Source organism: Triticum aestivum, chromosome 2B (assembly GCF_018294505.1).
Source record: "Triticum aestivum cultivar Chinese Spring chromosome 2B, IWGSC CS RefSeq v2.1, whole genome shotgun sequence".
In the NCBI taxonomy this organism is placed as follows: Eukaryota; Viridiplantae; Streptophyta; class Magnoliopsida; order Poales; family Poaceae; genus Triticum; species Triticum aestivum.
The window spans coordinates 802,422,158-802,437,197 of NC_057798.1; the positions used below are offsets into that span (position 1 = coordinate 802,422,158).

The 15,040-nt window shown below is 44.3% G+C and overlaps 1 pseudogene; it reads right to left on the reverse strand.

The window, feature by feature from the left end:
- Window positions 1-558: 558 nt before the first annotated feature.
- Window positions 559-697, reverse strand: LOC123047869 (uncharacterized; annotated as a pseudogene).
- Window positions 698-15,040: the final 14,343 nt, after the last annotated feature.

Genomic DNA, 15,040 nt, shown 5'->3' on the forward strand with positions numbered 1-15,040 from the left:
CGGGCACATGTAGAACATTTTTAAGGAGAAGATCACGTCCAGGGGTACAAATATGAGTTTGACCAGTGCGTGCAATAGCCATACCTGATTCACTCGACGTGTGGATTCGTTCAACTCTAGTGTACCGATCTCGAACTATGAGGTTCTCTAGGTCTCCTGTGATGTTGTTCGTCGCACCACTATCCAGATAACTGTTGGTGTCGACTCCATACTAGGGCGCTACCATGTTCGCTGTGTGCTCCTCCCCTCCCTAGTAAGAGGAGTCATGAATTCCCATCATTTAAATGCGGGATCTCCAAGCTTGCCACAGATCAAGTAGATCGGGCAGAGGGAATGTTGGTGTAGTTCCTGCCGCCGCCACCGCAACAACCTTTTTTCCCCTGTTTCTGTGGTTAGGAGGCTTGGAGAAGTTGATGCGGGTGTGATCACCACTGCCGGTATGTTTGTTGGGGAAGTTCCATGCGTGATCACCGTCGCCACCATTGTTCTTTTTGAAGCGTCCGCGAGTCGTAACATTGGAAGATAACTGAGAGGATCCGCCGCGCAGAATCATGCGAATCTCGAAGCTCACCACTTGTATATATAGGTCCTTAACCGTGACCTGCTCGACCCTGGAGCACATGGACGAGACCACTAGGTCGAACTCCACATCAAGTAGAGCGAGGATGTGAGAAACAACGTCTTCTTCATCAACCTTCTTCCCTGAAGCAATTAGTTCATCATACAAAGTTCTAATCTTACGGATTCAATAATGCTGGTGTTGCCCTTCTAAAGGTTTGCCACCGCAATCCGGAAGTTGACAGTCCTCGCACGGGTGTGAGAGGTCAGCATCCCTTGCACCGTGTTCCACAGCTCTACTGTGGTGTGGAAAGTCACCACTTGGATCGCCATCTGGCATGGTAGGGTGTTCAACAGATAGGAAAATTAGAAAACACATGTTTATCATGCACATACCACGCAGAGAACTTCGGGTTGGGAGCCTTGAACTTGGTCTTGCAATCGTCGGAGGTGACTTCAATGGTCATGGGCGGCGCCCTCTGCTTGACGTTGAGGTACTTCAATGGTCAAAACCGCCCTGATTGCTGATAGCATGGTGCCAAGCCATAGAGCTTTGTTCCCTCTCGTGAGCCTCTCTGTTGCGGCGTGCGCAAATGGAGAGGAGGGGAAAGAATTGGAAGAACTTGCCAGGGATGACCTCGACGCCGGCTCTAATTACCATGAAAAAATAGGTGGACGCGCCTCGTATGCCTCGTAGCAGGGACACGTGCGTGTTTAAATAGATCGACAAAGTAAAAAGACAGCAGGTTGTTACTAGTCTTGACCCCTAATCCAAGCTATACAAAGGATAGAATCATATCTAGTCTAACAACCTGGTTAGAGTACAACACAAGTCATCGCACACACATATACATGGTGACATACATGTCACATTACATTTTTTTCGAAAAGGGGCGCTGTATTACTCAAAAGATTTATGCATTACACCCGGCCTCTGCATAACAAGATGCACACAGCCAAATAATGTCCTCTCACACAAACGAAAATTAAAAAAGGCGGAACACAAAGAGACATGTAGAGTCTGTCTAACGCCTAAAACGGAGCGGGACCAATCCTAAGATCATATTGCCACCCATGTTGGATAAAAGTATCACTCACCGTAGCCACCAATCATGTACACACCTCCGTAAACAGGTCTCGATTATCCACGCGTTGTACAGAGGACCATAAACGAAGAGTCTCGGTACATCTCTAGATAACCCGCATCAGAGATGTACTTCTATCTTTAAAAACCTTATCATTTATAAATAGACAAAGCTACCAAATAACGGCTAGCGCTCCCACCCTAAGAAGAGTTCTAAACTTGTAATCAATCCCATGTAACCAGTTGCCAAATATATTAGCAACACTACAAGGATACAAGCCAGAAGCTATTTGGATGACTGACCATATAGAACGAGCCAATTTGCGTTGGAAGAATAAATGTTTTATTGTCTCGTCGTGGTGACAAAAGAAACATTGCAAACTTCCATGCCAATTCCTCTTAATAAAGTTATCTTTAGTAAGAATGACTCCGCGATGAAGATACCATGCAAAGATTTTATTCTTAAGAGGTATCTTCATCTTCCAGATCTTCTTAATATTATCAACTAGCACATCAGACAGGATTAACGCTCTATACATGGACTCAACTGAGAACTGTCCATTCTCATGGAGGTTCGATCGGAATACATCATACCCATGTGACAATTGCACAGTGGATATTTGCTCGAGTAGGATGTTCCATGAATGGAGTCTGGGTCCAATTAAATTTCTTCTAAACGTCACATTTGGCAGAAATGATTCCATTACCGTGGCGATAGTATCACCCTTGTGGCGCACAATGTTGTATAGAGCCGGATATTGTTCCCGGAGTGTGGCATTTCCTAGCCACTTGTCCTCCCAGAATCTAATTTCCGAGCCATCCTTATTAGAGAAGGATCCATAGAAGAAGAAATATTTTTTCGTAGCCATTAGACCTGACCAAAAGTGGGAATCCCCAGGCTTCCAGTATACTTGGGATATCGCCTTGAACTCCACATAGTTCCTCCTTAGGAGGGTTTGCCATACACCATCTCCCGTCAGTAATTTAAACAACCATTCGCCTATAAGGGCCCTATTCTTAACCTCATGGTCATGAATCCCCAACCGCCTTGGTATTTGGGATGGCAAACCACACTCCGTTTAGCCAGTCGATATTTCTTTCGCTCTCTATCTCCTTGCCAAAAGAATCTTGATCAGAAATTATCCAATCTATGTAAAACTCCTTTCGGCAACTGGACAAAGGAAATCATATATAGTACCATATTACTTAGTATTGAATTTATGAGGACCAATCTTCCACCCAGAGATAGCAGTTTACCTTTCCAACTACTAAGTCTTTTTTGCAGTCTCTCCTCGATGTGTTTCCATCCAACATTTGTGAGTCTCCGATAGTGTATCGGTATCCCCAAATATGTGATCGGAAACTGGCCTAACCCGCATCCGAACAGTTCAGCATACAGGTTGGCCTCGTCTTGAGCGTTGCCAAAGGAAAATAATTCACTTTTATAAAAACTGATCTGAATACCCGAGAGTTGCTCAAATGCTGATAAAATTAGTTTCATATTTTTCGCTTTCTCGAGGTCATGATCCATGAAGAGAATCGTGTCGTTGGCATATTGAAGAACAGAGAGACCACCATCAACTAGATGATTAACAACACCATCAATTTGACCATCAACCTTGGCACGCTCAATCATGATTGCTAGCATATCTGCCACTATATTAAATAGCATGGGCGATGTCGAGTCACCCTGTCGCAATCTCTTCTTTGTTTGGAAATAGTGTCCAACATCATCATTGACCTTAATGGAAACACTACCTCCAGAAACGAAGCTATGGATCATAGCACGCCACTCTGCAGAAAATCCTTTCATTCTGAGAGTCTATTGTAGAAAGGGCCACTTGACTTTGTCATAAGCCTTTTCAAAGTCTATTTTGAGTACCACCCCATTCAGCTATTTCTAGTCTAATCCATGGACTGTTTCATGAAGGATAACAATTCCATCTTCGATGTGTCTGCCTTGCATAAGAGCTGTTTGTGACGGACGAATCACATGTTCAACAACCAAATTTAGCCTAATAGTTGCAACCTTCATGAATATTTTAAAACTAACATTAAGGAGGCAAATAGGTCTATACTGTTGTATCCTTTCAGCCTCATTAACCTTAGGTAATAAAATAATCTCGCCGAAGTTTAAGCGAAACAATTCTAGTTGGCTAGCAAGTAGGTGGCTAAACAAGAGTAGGAGATCCGGTTTGATGACTTCCCAGAAGTTCTGATAGAACTCTGCGGGGAAACTATCCAGACATGGGGCTTTTTTATGCTCCATTAAGAAAACTGCCTTTCTAACTTCCTCCTTGGAGTATGGGGCTATTAGAAGGCTGTTTTCCTCATCAGAGACCTGGGGGATGTCATCTATTCGTGACTCATACATCGACAAGTTTCCTTCTTCCGGGGCTCCGAACAGATTTTTATAATAATTAGAGATACAAGATTTAAGTTGATCTTGCCCCTCAATCATGCCCTCATCCTGTTGTAGGGAATGAATAATTTTCTTCTATTGTCTGCCATTGGCAACACCATGGAAATATCTAGTATTCAAATCACCTTTCAGGATAAACTGAGAGTAAGAATGTTGGTACCATTTGAGTTCCTCTTCATGCAGTATGTTAACTATTTGTGCTTTCGAATGATTCTTGATCTCGATTTCATGCTCAGATAGAGGTCGAACCTCTGCCAAAGCTTCTAATTCATCAATGATAGATGAAAGACGAAGCTTCTCCTTTTTTAGGATACCCACCGTATGCCGTGCCCAACCAGCAAGGAATTTGCGTAATGCATGAATTTTGTTATTCCATCAATGTATTGGGGTAGGCCCGGCCACCGGTTTTTCCCACACCTCCTTGACCATCTCATAAAAGCCATCCCGAAGCAACCACCCAAGTTTGAACCTGAACTTGCGTCTATGTTGGGGTCTTGGCAAACTAGTAGTTAGGAGAATGGGTGCATGGTCTGATATAGCCTCGATACGAGGTAGAGCACGAACAAACACCATAGGAATTTAGATTCCGAGTCAGTATCAATTAAAACGTGATCTAGTTTCTCATATGTCGGTTCTGGAAGACTGTTCGCCCAAGTGAATTGTCTTCCAATCATGGAGACCTCTCGCAAGTCTAGATTGTCGATGACATCGTTGAAAAGGAAAGGCCAATGATTATCTAACCTACCGCGGCTTTTCTCATTTGGAAATCGAAGCAGATTGAAATCCCCACCTATAAGAATGGGATAGGGATTATCTTTCGCGAGATTAACCAATTCACAGAGAAAATCGGACTTGAACTCATCCTGGGCTGCCCCATACACGGCGACGAGGGTCCATGTGAAGTTGTCGGCCTTGTTGCGAAGGAGTTTAACGTGAAACTCACCATTCGAACTTGCCAAAACACCCATAGTCCGTGTATTTATGCCTAGTAAAATGACCCCAGAATGACCTCTAGGCGGTCGTGAAACCCAAGTAAAGTCCATCCCGCCCCTGGGATGTTTGAGTAGATTCATCGAGAAATCACGTCTCCCCATTTTAGAGATAGCCAAAGTGTCTAAATTGTATTCCCTATTACAATCCGCAATGAATAATGTTTAGCCAAGTCACGAAGACCTCTGCTATTAAAAAACATTAGATTCATGAGGAAACAATAGGAGACTTGGAACAATTCGCCCTCTTATGGGACTTACTATCTTTTTTTGAACGTGCGGTCTTTGATTTACATTCGGATTCTGTAAGCTCAATCAATGAACTAAGCCCCGGGTTCATCTAGATCCACGTCCGAAACCACTCCTAGTAAATGAGAGAGTAGCTGACCATCTGATGTGACATGCAACTCCTCCTCATTAGTATATGAGATACAAGACTTGCTAGAAACATGTGGAGTAACCTTTAATTGGTCATATTCCAAATGTCTCAAAATGTTAGGAGAAACAGAAATATCATTCTCATTATTTCCTAGACTAACACCCACATTATTCATCTTAGAAACAATGGATGTAGTAGAAAAAGATAAAAATGATTTGGATGATGATGAAGTACCACTACCGGAATCGCACCCTATCAGTCGGCGTAGCCCAGGAGGCAGTCGGCATAGAAAGGCCGTCGGCATAGGCCCTATCCCGATGGTGTCCGTACATCTACGTCGACGACCCTGGCCGTCGGCAACGTTACCGCCTAACGACGGCCGTCGTCAAGTGCTGACCAACAGCTGCTCGCCACGTGTCGCATCTATGCTGATGGCCTAGCCGTCGGCATACTTTGCTACGCCGACAGCTAGGCCGTCGGCATAGAAGTGCCACGTGGCAGCAACTGGGCATTCCTAGGGCAGGGCTATGCCGACGGCCTGGCCGTCGGCTTAGTTTGAAACTTCGCCGACGGCTATGCCGTCGGCATAGCCCTGCCCCAGGAATGCTCAGATGTTGCCATGTGGTGGCTAGGCCGACGGCCTAGCCATCGACCTAGTTTGACACTACGCCGACGGCTAGGCCGTCGGCATAGCAGCCACGTGTCAGCAACTGGGCTCTCGCGCCAGCTCTTGGCATAGTTTGCATTTGTTTTTTCCTTTTTTCTGTTTCTTTTCAGATCAATTCAATTCAAATATACAAGAGATATATATGATGGAAATGCACATATAGAACACATACGTATCATTCTGCACCGTCACAACAATATATGCATAAGCATCATGACAAAGGATCGTCAAAAGTAACCAAAATGATCATCATCACCACACACAAGTCATCTAAAGGATCATCATCACCACACACAAGTCATCTAAAGGATCATCATCACCACATACAAGTCATCTAAAGAAACATAAGCATAAGCACACAAGTAACCGAAAGGCTTAAACGCCAGGACGTTGAGCATCGCGGAGGTCGTCACCGCCAAGACTGCCGAACCCCAGGTCAGCACTGCTAGCGGCAGCGCTACCGCCAAGACCGCCTCCACCTCCACCTCCATGGATCGGAGGGGGCGGGCTCCGTGACTCGGGAGTGTGGCGAAGACCACCGCCAACGGTTGATCCACCGGTTCCCTGGATGTTGAAAAGACATATTAACGGGATATATGACTGTGTTGAAAGGCATGATATGCTTTGGGTGAATAGATTGGGGATGAACTAACCGGCGAGGGGCCAGTGTTCTGTGCCACAAACTCCTCAAAGGTCAGCAGTGTTGGTTGTGCTGGAGGACCCTGAGCTGGTTGCAATTGAGGACACCTGCCGGCCGCCATTTCCTGAAAAGCATGCTGCATCTGGTGATCCCTCTGCTCATGGAATGCATAAAGGCTCTCGTGCCACGCCATGGTCTCCTGGAGTGTGTACTCCATGTAGGCCTACGGTATGACATGATAGAACTCATAAAACTACTAAATGCGCACTACAAGAGATCAGGCCTACTGTGACATGCCAAAATATGTCATTGAATTGCTAATAACGTCACAAATTACCATTGAGTGACTTTTTCTGGGCGTCACAAGCATCATCACAGATTACTCCTAGTGTCGTCGCGCGCAAAAAAATGTCACTTAAATTGGGACCTTCGGTGACGTTTTCTAGAACGTCAACAACTTGCTATTTCTGTGACAGCCAATTAATGTCACATGTTAGGAGCAAAGATGCCATATTGTACTATATTCAATGACAAAGCAATGTCACTGACTTCATGCCATGTCAACGCCGAGCAGATTATACCACTACTAGCGTCGCTACTTTCATTATTGATGAAAATGACATCATCAAAATATATTTCTTTTATTTCAAATAATTTACAACGAATTATCAAATCTACTATATTGCAAATAAGATAAGAGTGAAATCACATTATAATTGAAACGAAAGACAAATCATATTATACATTCAATCGTCTCAGCAAAGTCATCCACAAAGTAGAAATGATAATAAAAATAACAATGACTCAAATTTGACACGATAGTAGACAAGATAAAAAGTAATATTTTCATAACTGAAAGATCACATGTGTTGTCCTAATTATTGCAATGTATGATTCAGCAACTATCTTTCTATCACAAAAGGATGGCCTTCATGCACCATCAAGTTTGGGCTGACTTGCTTGCTGACTTGCTTGAGTACTTGAGAGAATACCAATCAGGTTATCCGTCTCATGTTGCTTCTTTTCCCAAGCTTCATTCTTCTTTTGTTGGCTCTTCTTTACAACTTCCAATTCTTCTTGATGCTTCCTCTACATCTTCAAGTCTCACGGGTAACTCGTCCTTATGCCTATAAATTGACGAAACACAACAACGTGTGTCATCTTAATGATATGACAACATACAAGATAACGAGGTCTAAGAGTACCAGTAAGAAGCTTACGAGCGCTCAAATTAGGAATATGAGTTCATTATTAAATGGGAGGCAAGCAAGAATAACTCATAACGCTTCAACAATACTCCCTCTACTAAATATAATTATTTTTAGAGATTCCAATACAGACTACATACAGAGTAAAATAAGTGAATCTACACCCTAAAATATGTCTATATACATATATATGTAGTTCATATTAAAATTTCTATAAAGACTTGTATATAGAAACAAAGGGAGTATAACCAAGTGCTAGATTTCAGCAACCCAAGTTACATGAAGCAACTATGCCAGCACAACAATTTTTTTAGTTCAAACTCTACCAGCCTACATCATTCTGCTAAAATACACATATTGATATCCGGATTAAAAAGCTATAATGTTATTCCCATGCCTTCATGTTGCAGCAGCAACAAACCATATTTGTCATTACAACTAGTTCTTACTTTTTATGTTAGTTTGGACGATTGGATTTGGATCAAACCATACATGAACAACATAGCACTCCTTAGTGCAACTTTCAATAGAAGAACTGAAGATGAATTCTTATTCACAGACATTTGTTTTTTTCACTATCATGAGTGCACTGAGCACACAAAAGGAGGCAAACAGAACAACAAAAACACAAAAAGAAACAAGACAAGTACCTAGCATTTGCATCTTTTGCCTCTCTATCCTTCTATTCAATTCTTTCTTCTAGAACCCAGATTTCTGCTGATGAAGTAGAGCTCCCAGACCTTCAGGTGCCTGCTGGGTCAAACACATTAGGTAAAACAAAGCAGCGAGTCAACATTCCCTTATGCAATGTCAATAGTAGTTCAAATAGGAATGTAGTGAACAGAAAAATCATAATCTAGATTACTTAGTAGGAGAGTAAAAGAGCGGAGGAACATAAACTATGAATCAATATTTAGTCAGTTATTTGTTAATACTTATAGTGCACAGTGACATACGCATGATACAAACAATGCAGAATTAAAGCCACATAATCACCATTAAGTACATATTATTGAAGATTTATGTTCACACGATATATTAACATTGCTTTCGACATAGGAAGAGCGGCCTCCTCTTCATCTCCTGTCCTTCGTCCTCTTTCTTTCAAATACGCCTCACCCTTTATTTTCCGTTCCGCAAGATATGCCCTGCTTCCCCTCTCAGTCTCCAAAACTGGTGGAATGATTTTAGTAACTGAAGCTGGAAAAGATGACAGGGAGTGAACTGAATGAATTGCCAAAAGACCTAGATTGTGTAAAATAATGTTAAACATGCGACACTGCTAACAAGCAGTTCATGTCAGATTACATAAACAGAAAAGGAAGATTTCATGCATTGTGATGTAACAAGTGAAGCAAGCAACATGCAGGATGCAACCGGGGCACTGTCAAGGAGAAGCAGCCAACAAGCCTAGAAAAACAAGACCAGGAAGTTCAGAACAAAAAACAACAAAAATAATAACATTACTGTAGGTCCTGGCATAGTTCAGAAACCAGAAAGTTTACTATACATTTTCAAAACAAAGGATCGATGGATGGTGCTCTATGTTTCTAAACTAGGAGCAGCTTATTCAAGGAGTGGACACTCCACTTACAGCTAGACATTTATGTAGCAAGTTAACAATCAGCTTGATTTTACCAGTTTAGTATGTCAGCATACAGTCACAAACTGAAGTTTAAGATTATATGCATCTAAAGGAAAATTGAATGTTGGTCAAAGCTTATTTTTTTGAAACTTGCAATGCATCTCCCAATTTCCATGAATTTAACTACCATTGAATCATTTTTTCACCAAGAGACCATGATTCCTCAAGGGAAAAATAAAGGAAAAGTCGTACCAGCTTTAAGTGTCGACATATGAGGAACAGAACAATCCAAAAAGAACAAATAAAATTTACAGTAACCATAGGCAGTCATACAAATATTGTCTAGAGAAAGGTATGTCACTAGTGACTAATTCCTGCGTCTCTGCACTGGAAATCATGCAAGTGTAATCGATGATAATGGATCATAAGACCCAATGAATGTACATCGACCATCCTAACATGCCGTGGTGTCTGGCAAATACTCAAATATTCACAGTACCTGTGCCTACTCAAATATGCAAACACCAAAATTCTAAGCTGGGAAAGCCCATGAACATCATCTTCACACTAACATATAAATTTCTGTATGCAAGAGTATCCATACAAGCACATACCAAACAAACAACATTTGTAATACGGCATCGAAACTGCCATCATGATTACATATATTTAATTTATATACACAGAATGTAAATTGTTAATAAAGCTGTGAAAGATATGAGAACCATCAAAAATGTTACTCTGATATTCTCCCCATCGGTTTTCATTCTGAAAGTGTCAAGCAGGATATAGTGGAACCTGATAAAATGCATAAAAGATGACATTTTCAAACCACTGATTACGAAAGGTAACAAGGGCAAAGAATGTGAGTACGAAAAGAACTCTAGTTAAGCAAATTTTCAAAATCATTAATCTTAATTACACAACTGATAATTCGCTGATTTACTGCAATAGAATTCAGGCACGTCATTCTCCTTAGACACAGTTGATCAGGGGCTCTATCATACCCTTTGTATCAGGACTGGGCAATAGCCTACTGGTTATTGGGAGCACTAGCGACTCCTTGGATCCTAGTTCAAATCCCTATGGGGCGAAATTAAAGCTTGTTGATTTGTTTTGTAGGATGAACTAGACATGCCGTCAAGAGATCTCTCAACTAAGGTCGTGCATCTGATAGTTAACTGAATTTTGCGTAATGGATAACTGACTGCAGTAGCATATATTCAGATTCAGGCCTTTATTTTACCATAGCAGCTACAGCAAACGAAAAAACAGGTTCACTACTGCAGTTTTGCACAAACCTATCAATAGGGTATCAAGTAAAGTTATCTAGTAGGAGGCTCAGACTTTCTACCATAGCAGGCTGTGGAAAATCCTAATTACAGAGAAGGGCGGGATGATGAGTAGTATGCATGAACCCTAACCATTCAACACCAAGGGGTGGCGGGATGAGGAAATCAGAGAGAGACGTCGCCGATCGCAGGGGAGAAGAGAGTCCGGTGCTCGCAGGGCGGGTTGATGCGGCGGATCTATGTTCGGCGGTGCCGCGGTGGGGCGGCCTCCTCCAAACTTCCATAGCTGGTCGCTGCAATTGGGGGGAGAAGAGGGCCGGCTTCTCGCAGGGTAGGATGTTGGCGTGGATAGGAGCTCAGCCGGTGGGGAGGCCTCCCCCGATCCACCATCGCTGATCGCTGTAATCGGGGCTGTAGTCGTGGGGAGAAGAGAGCCGGTTAAATCGGGGGAGCAGAAAATGCGGGGTAGGCGGTGGCTCTTCGCGGGTGAAATAGAAGTGAGGAAAATTGGCTTGGTCTTTGACGGGTGGGGACACAAGGTGGATGCAGGAAAATTTAGGGAAGTTGAGGGAAAATAATATGTGGGAGGAGGGAGAGAGTTTTTTCTTTAGGGAGATGGTTTATTTTCAGAATTTAATCTCCACTTTAATTCGAAATAAATAGCAAATGATTATAACAAAATTGTAAATCTTACATACACACTATGATGTGGCATTTTCATGTAGTTTTTTTTGGAAAACTGTAAATAAATATGTGGAAGGTTGTACGCCGGGGGTCTCAACTATTTGATTTGTTTCCTCAAAAAAAAACTATGTGATTTGAAAAAAAATCAAATGAGTGAAGATTTGTTTTAGCACTTTTAATCTAACACTACTAGGAAAAGGCCTACTAATGGCGCACCGGTTTTGCCTACTAATGGCGCACCAGTGGTGCGCCATTAGTAGCATTAGTATCTGCCATACTAATGGCGCACCAAGCAGTGCGCCATTAGTATGCCTCCCGGGGGGCCATATGTAACCATGTGCTTTGTCATACTAATGGCGCACTCTGCCTTGATGCGCCATTAGTATTAATATTTGTTTTTTTTTACTTTTCTGATTTTTGCACAGGTTACAAAATATATTATTGAACAGAATATAGACAGCAGCACACAGCAACAGCAGATTCATCGAATACAATAGAAGATTAGTCTCCGAATACAATTCATCATATTAGTCTCCGAATTCAAAAGACTGAACAAAGATAAAACATTACAAGTCTCAAGACCGCGAGTATCGAGTTTGTCTTCACATTACAAGTCGATATCGATCATCTAAACTACCATTACATAAAAGAGAGCTGCGGTCATCACGATGAGCATCATCACGATCAAACTGGTCTTCATCCGGTTCCTCCAACGCTCACTCCTCTCTCCCGCTAGATAGCTGGCGTATCTAGATTCGGCCTCCGCCCTAGTGGTGTACCCTTTGTAACTATTACCGCTGAAACGGTGAACCTGTCTCCGACACTCCTCCCAGTCGTCGTAGACTCCGGGAACCTTACCCTTGTACACGACATACGACGACATCTCTATGCACAAGCCAAACAATAGACAACAGACAATACATAAGCAATATGTAAGTATGCAACAAAAGGATCGGAAGAGAAAAGCAAGACATTAATAGCACGATTCATGATCCTAGTAATAAATAGCATCGTTTACATCTAAGTTGAATGACTGTCCAAACCAAAGAGAAATAGGAATTCATTAAAGTTTAATTACAACATGAGCCAATCAATGTTTTAGAACTACACATCACTACTTTCGACTCGAGTCATCAGACAGGAGCGTGGATGAAGCCGTCGTCAGTCGTGATGGTCATGAAATCGCGGTCGTTGTCACCCTGCATTTGTAGCGTTCCATCTATCTCATTGTTGGACGATTGATATCTGAGGTAGAACTGCCCCGAGGTATGAAGGACATCTTGATGGATGATGTCCGCAAACTCCGACTAGATGCGAAAGAATTCTTGTCTGAGGTCCGCGTCCTAGGTTCCGACAACCTCGCGGCCCAATCTTTGAAACTATCTGGTAGCAGAAGTTGATGATGGTCCCTTACGATCGCCCGCATGTGATGGAGGCCGTAGTAGGCATCCTTCTGACCGCCAGGCGGCTGCTTGACGCAGCAGAAATTCGTATTGTGTGAGAAGGTGTGCTTGCCGTACTTACGAACTGCCCTGGTGAAGGTGCCTCCAGATTTGGCGTAGCCGGGGAGAACATCATCAAGAAATTTTTGACATTTGTGTAGTCTATCTTGGTGTTACGGTTCGGGTCGAAATACGTGGCCATGGAATATTTCGGGCTTAAGAGGATGAGTGTGCAATGTTTGTCACTGCACAGAACACGGAATGTTAGAAAAAAAAGAACGATCGAAATCTAAGAAATCATATGTTACGGGGCGGTTAAGGGATGACTTACTCGGGAAAGTAAGCCACAAGGAAGTTATCCATATCTGGGTTTGCCAGGACGACGCCTTCGAGGTGTGAACTCGCAACTTGGCGGTCCCTAGCGCTGCTCAAGTGCTTGGCACGCATGTAGAAGGGGTCGACTATCACGATGTCCGGGGTCTTGTCTCTAATGATCCGCATCTCCATACTCAGCGAAAACAGCCGAACGAAGGTGTAGTGCAGCGGATGAAGGTTAAACATAGCAAAGATGTCATCAAACCGCAGGACGATCGTACCCCCGATGTCGCCATCCACAAAGCCCCTGCCCTCTGGCACCTTGCCCATGAAAACCGGGTATGCCACATCATTCTCTCTGAGACGCCGCTTCTCCAAAGAAAGAACACTGTCGTGCAGACTCCGCATAGCACCGGTTGCAGCATTCAGCATATTTGGCGGTAGCATCGCCCTACCCGCCACATGCCCCCTCCTCGAGATATCCTTAGGTGAAGGTGGCCGGTCCTGAGCATGGATCGAACTCGGTGCCGGCAGGCTGGCACCGGCGCCCTTGTTAGTCTTTCGCTTCCGTCCCTTCTTCTTGATCTCCTGTAATGGGACCGAGTTCTCCTCACAGACTGCCTTCTTGAGCGTGTTGGGGCTGATAATATTCCGCACCTCAGCTATCTGAGGCTCGGTGAAGGCGGGACCTGGAGGCGTGTCCTGAGAACTGAACGCCAGATGACGCCTGTTGCAATTGGATTTCTCTGCCGTACCAGCTAGATCACGGTCGTCTTGGTTGGGTTCTTGAGAAACAGGCCCGCAGAACTCGTCAGTGTAACCATGTTCGGCAAAGTACTTATCAACTTTGGTAAATGTACCATCGTCGTTGTCGTCGCCGTCCGGATCCTGTGCCATAGGGATGTCCGGATCCTGTGCTATAGGGATGTTCGGCAGGTCCAGTAGCGTTGCGGCGTTCTTGCCATGGCTTGGCACCGGCACGACTGGTGGTCTTGTCTGTGGGGTGGTGTCCCCCGCCCCCAAACGAATTTGGCTCTTCGGCCAAAGCAGGGGCTAGTTTACGCAGGCGCTGAGGGTCATCTCGTCTTCTTCATCGGCCCCAGCGGGTCGAATCGGAGGTAACAGCTCGTCGCAGCCTGGCAGCACCCGAACCACTTCAACCCTATACATTGTGGGTGCCATCGGATAACCGTGGAATATGCGGTTGCCTGGTTGAACGATTCTTCCCTTGGCGACATCGACCAACTCGGCGCCCACGAAGTGCAAAAGAGTGCAAGGAACGTCGGCGGCGCCCTGCGAAAACATGTACAGGGCGTCAGGGATGCCGAGTCAAAGTCAAGGAGATGAAGTCATCGGCCGAGAGGCTTAGTTACCGTGATGCCGTCGAGCTCGGCTAATGTCGAGGCACCGCCAACGGCGGGCGTGCAACTGACGAAGGGGGTGCTTGCTGGCGAGGTGCCGGCCGGCGTACACCTGGGTGCATTAAGCTCCAATGCCCGTGCCGGCGCCGGAGACACGAATACCACCTCCGCCGGAGACACCAATGGCGCCGCCGCCGGAGACACCAATGGCGCCGCCTGCGCGCTGTGCGAGTTGCTGGCCGTGAAGCTGGGAACCAGGGGAGGCCCCTGTTGGCCACCCACAATCCACGTCGTCAGCCCATGTATCAACGTAGGCACCATGGCGTTGTGCTTTGTTCCCAGTTGTTGTTCCACTTGCTCTTGGACAAGCTCCGGAATCCGCGCCACTTGTGCCTTGAGTTCTTCAACCTCGCG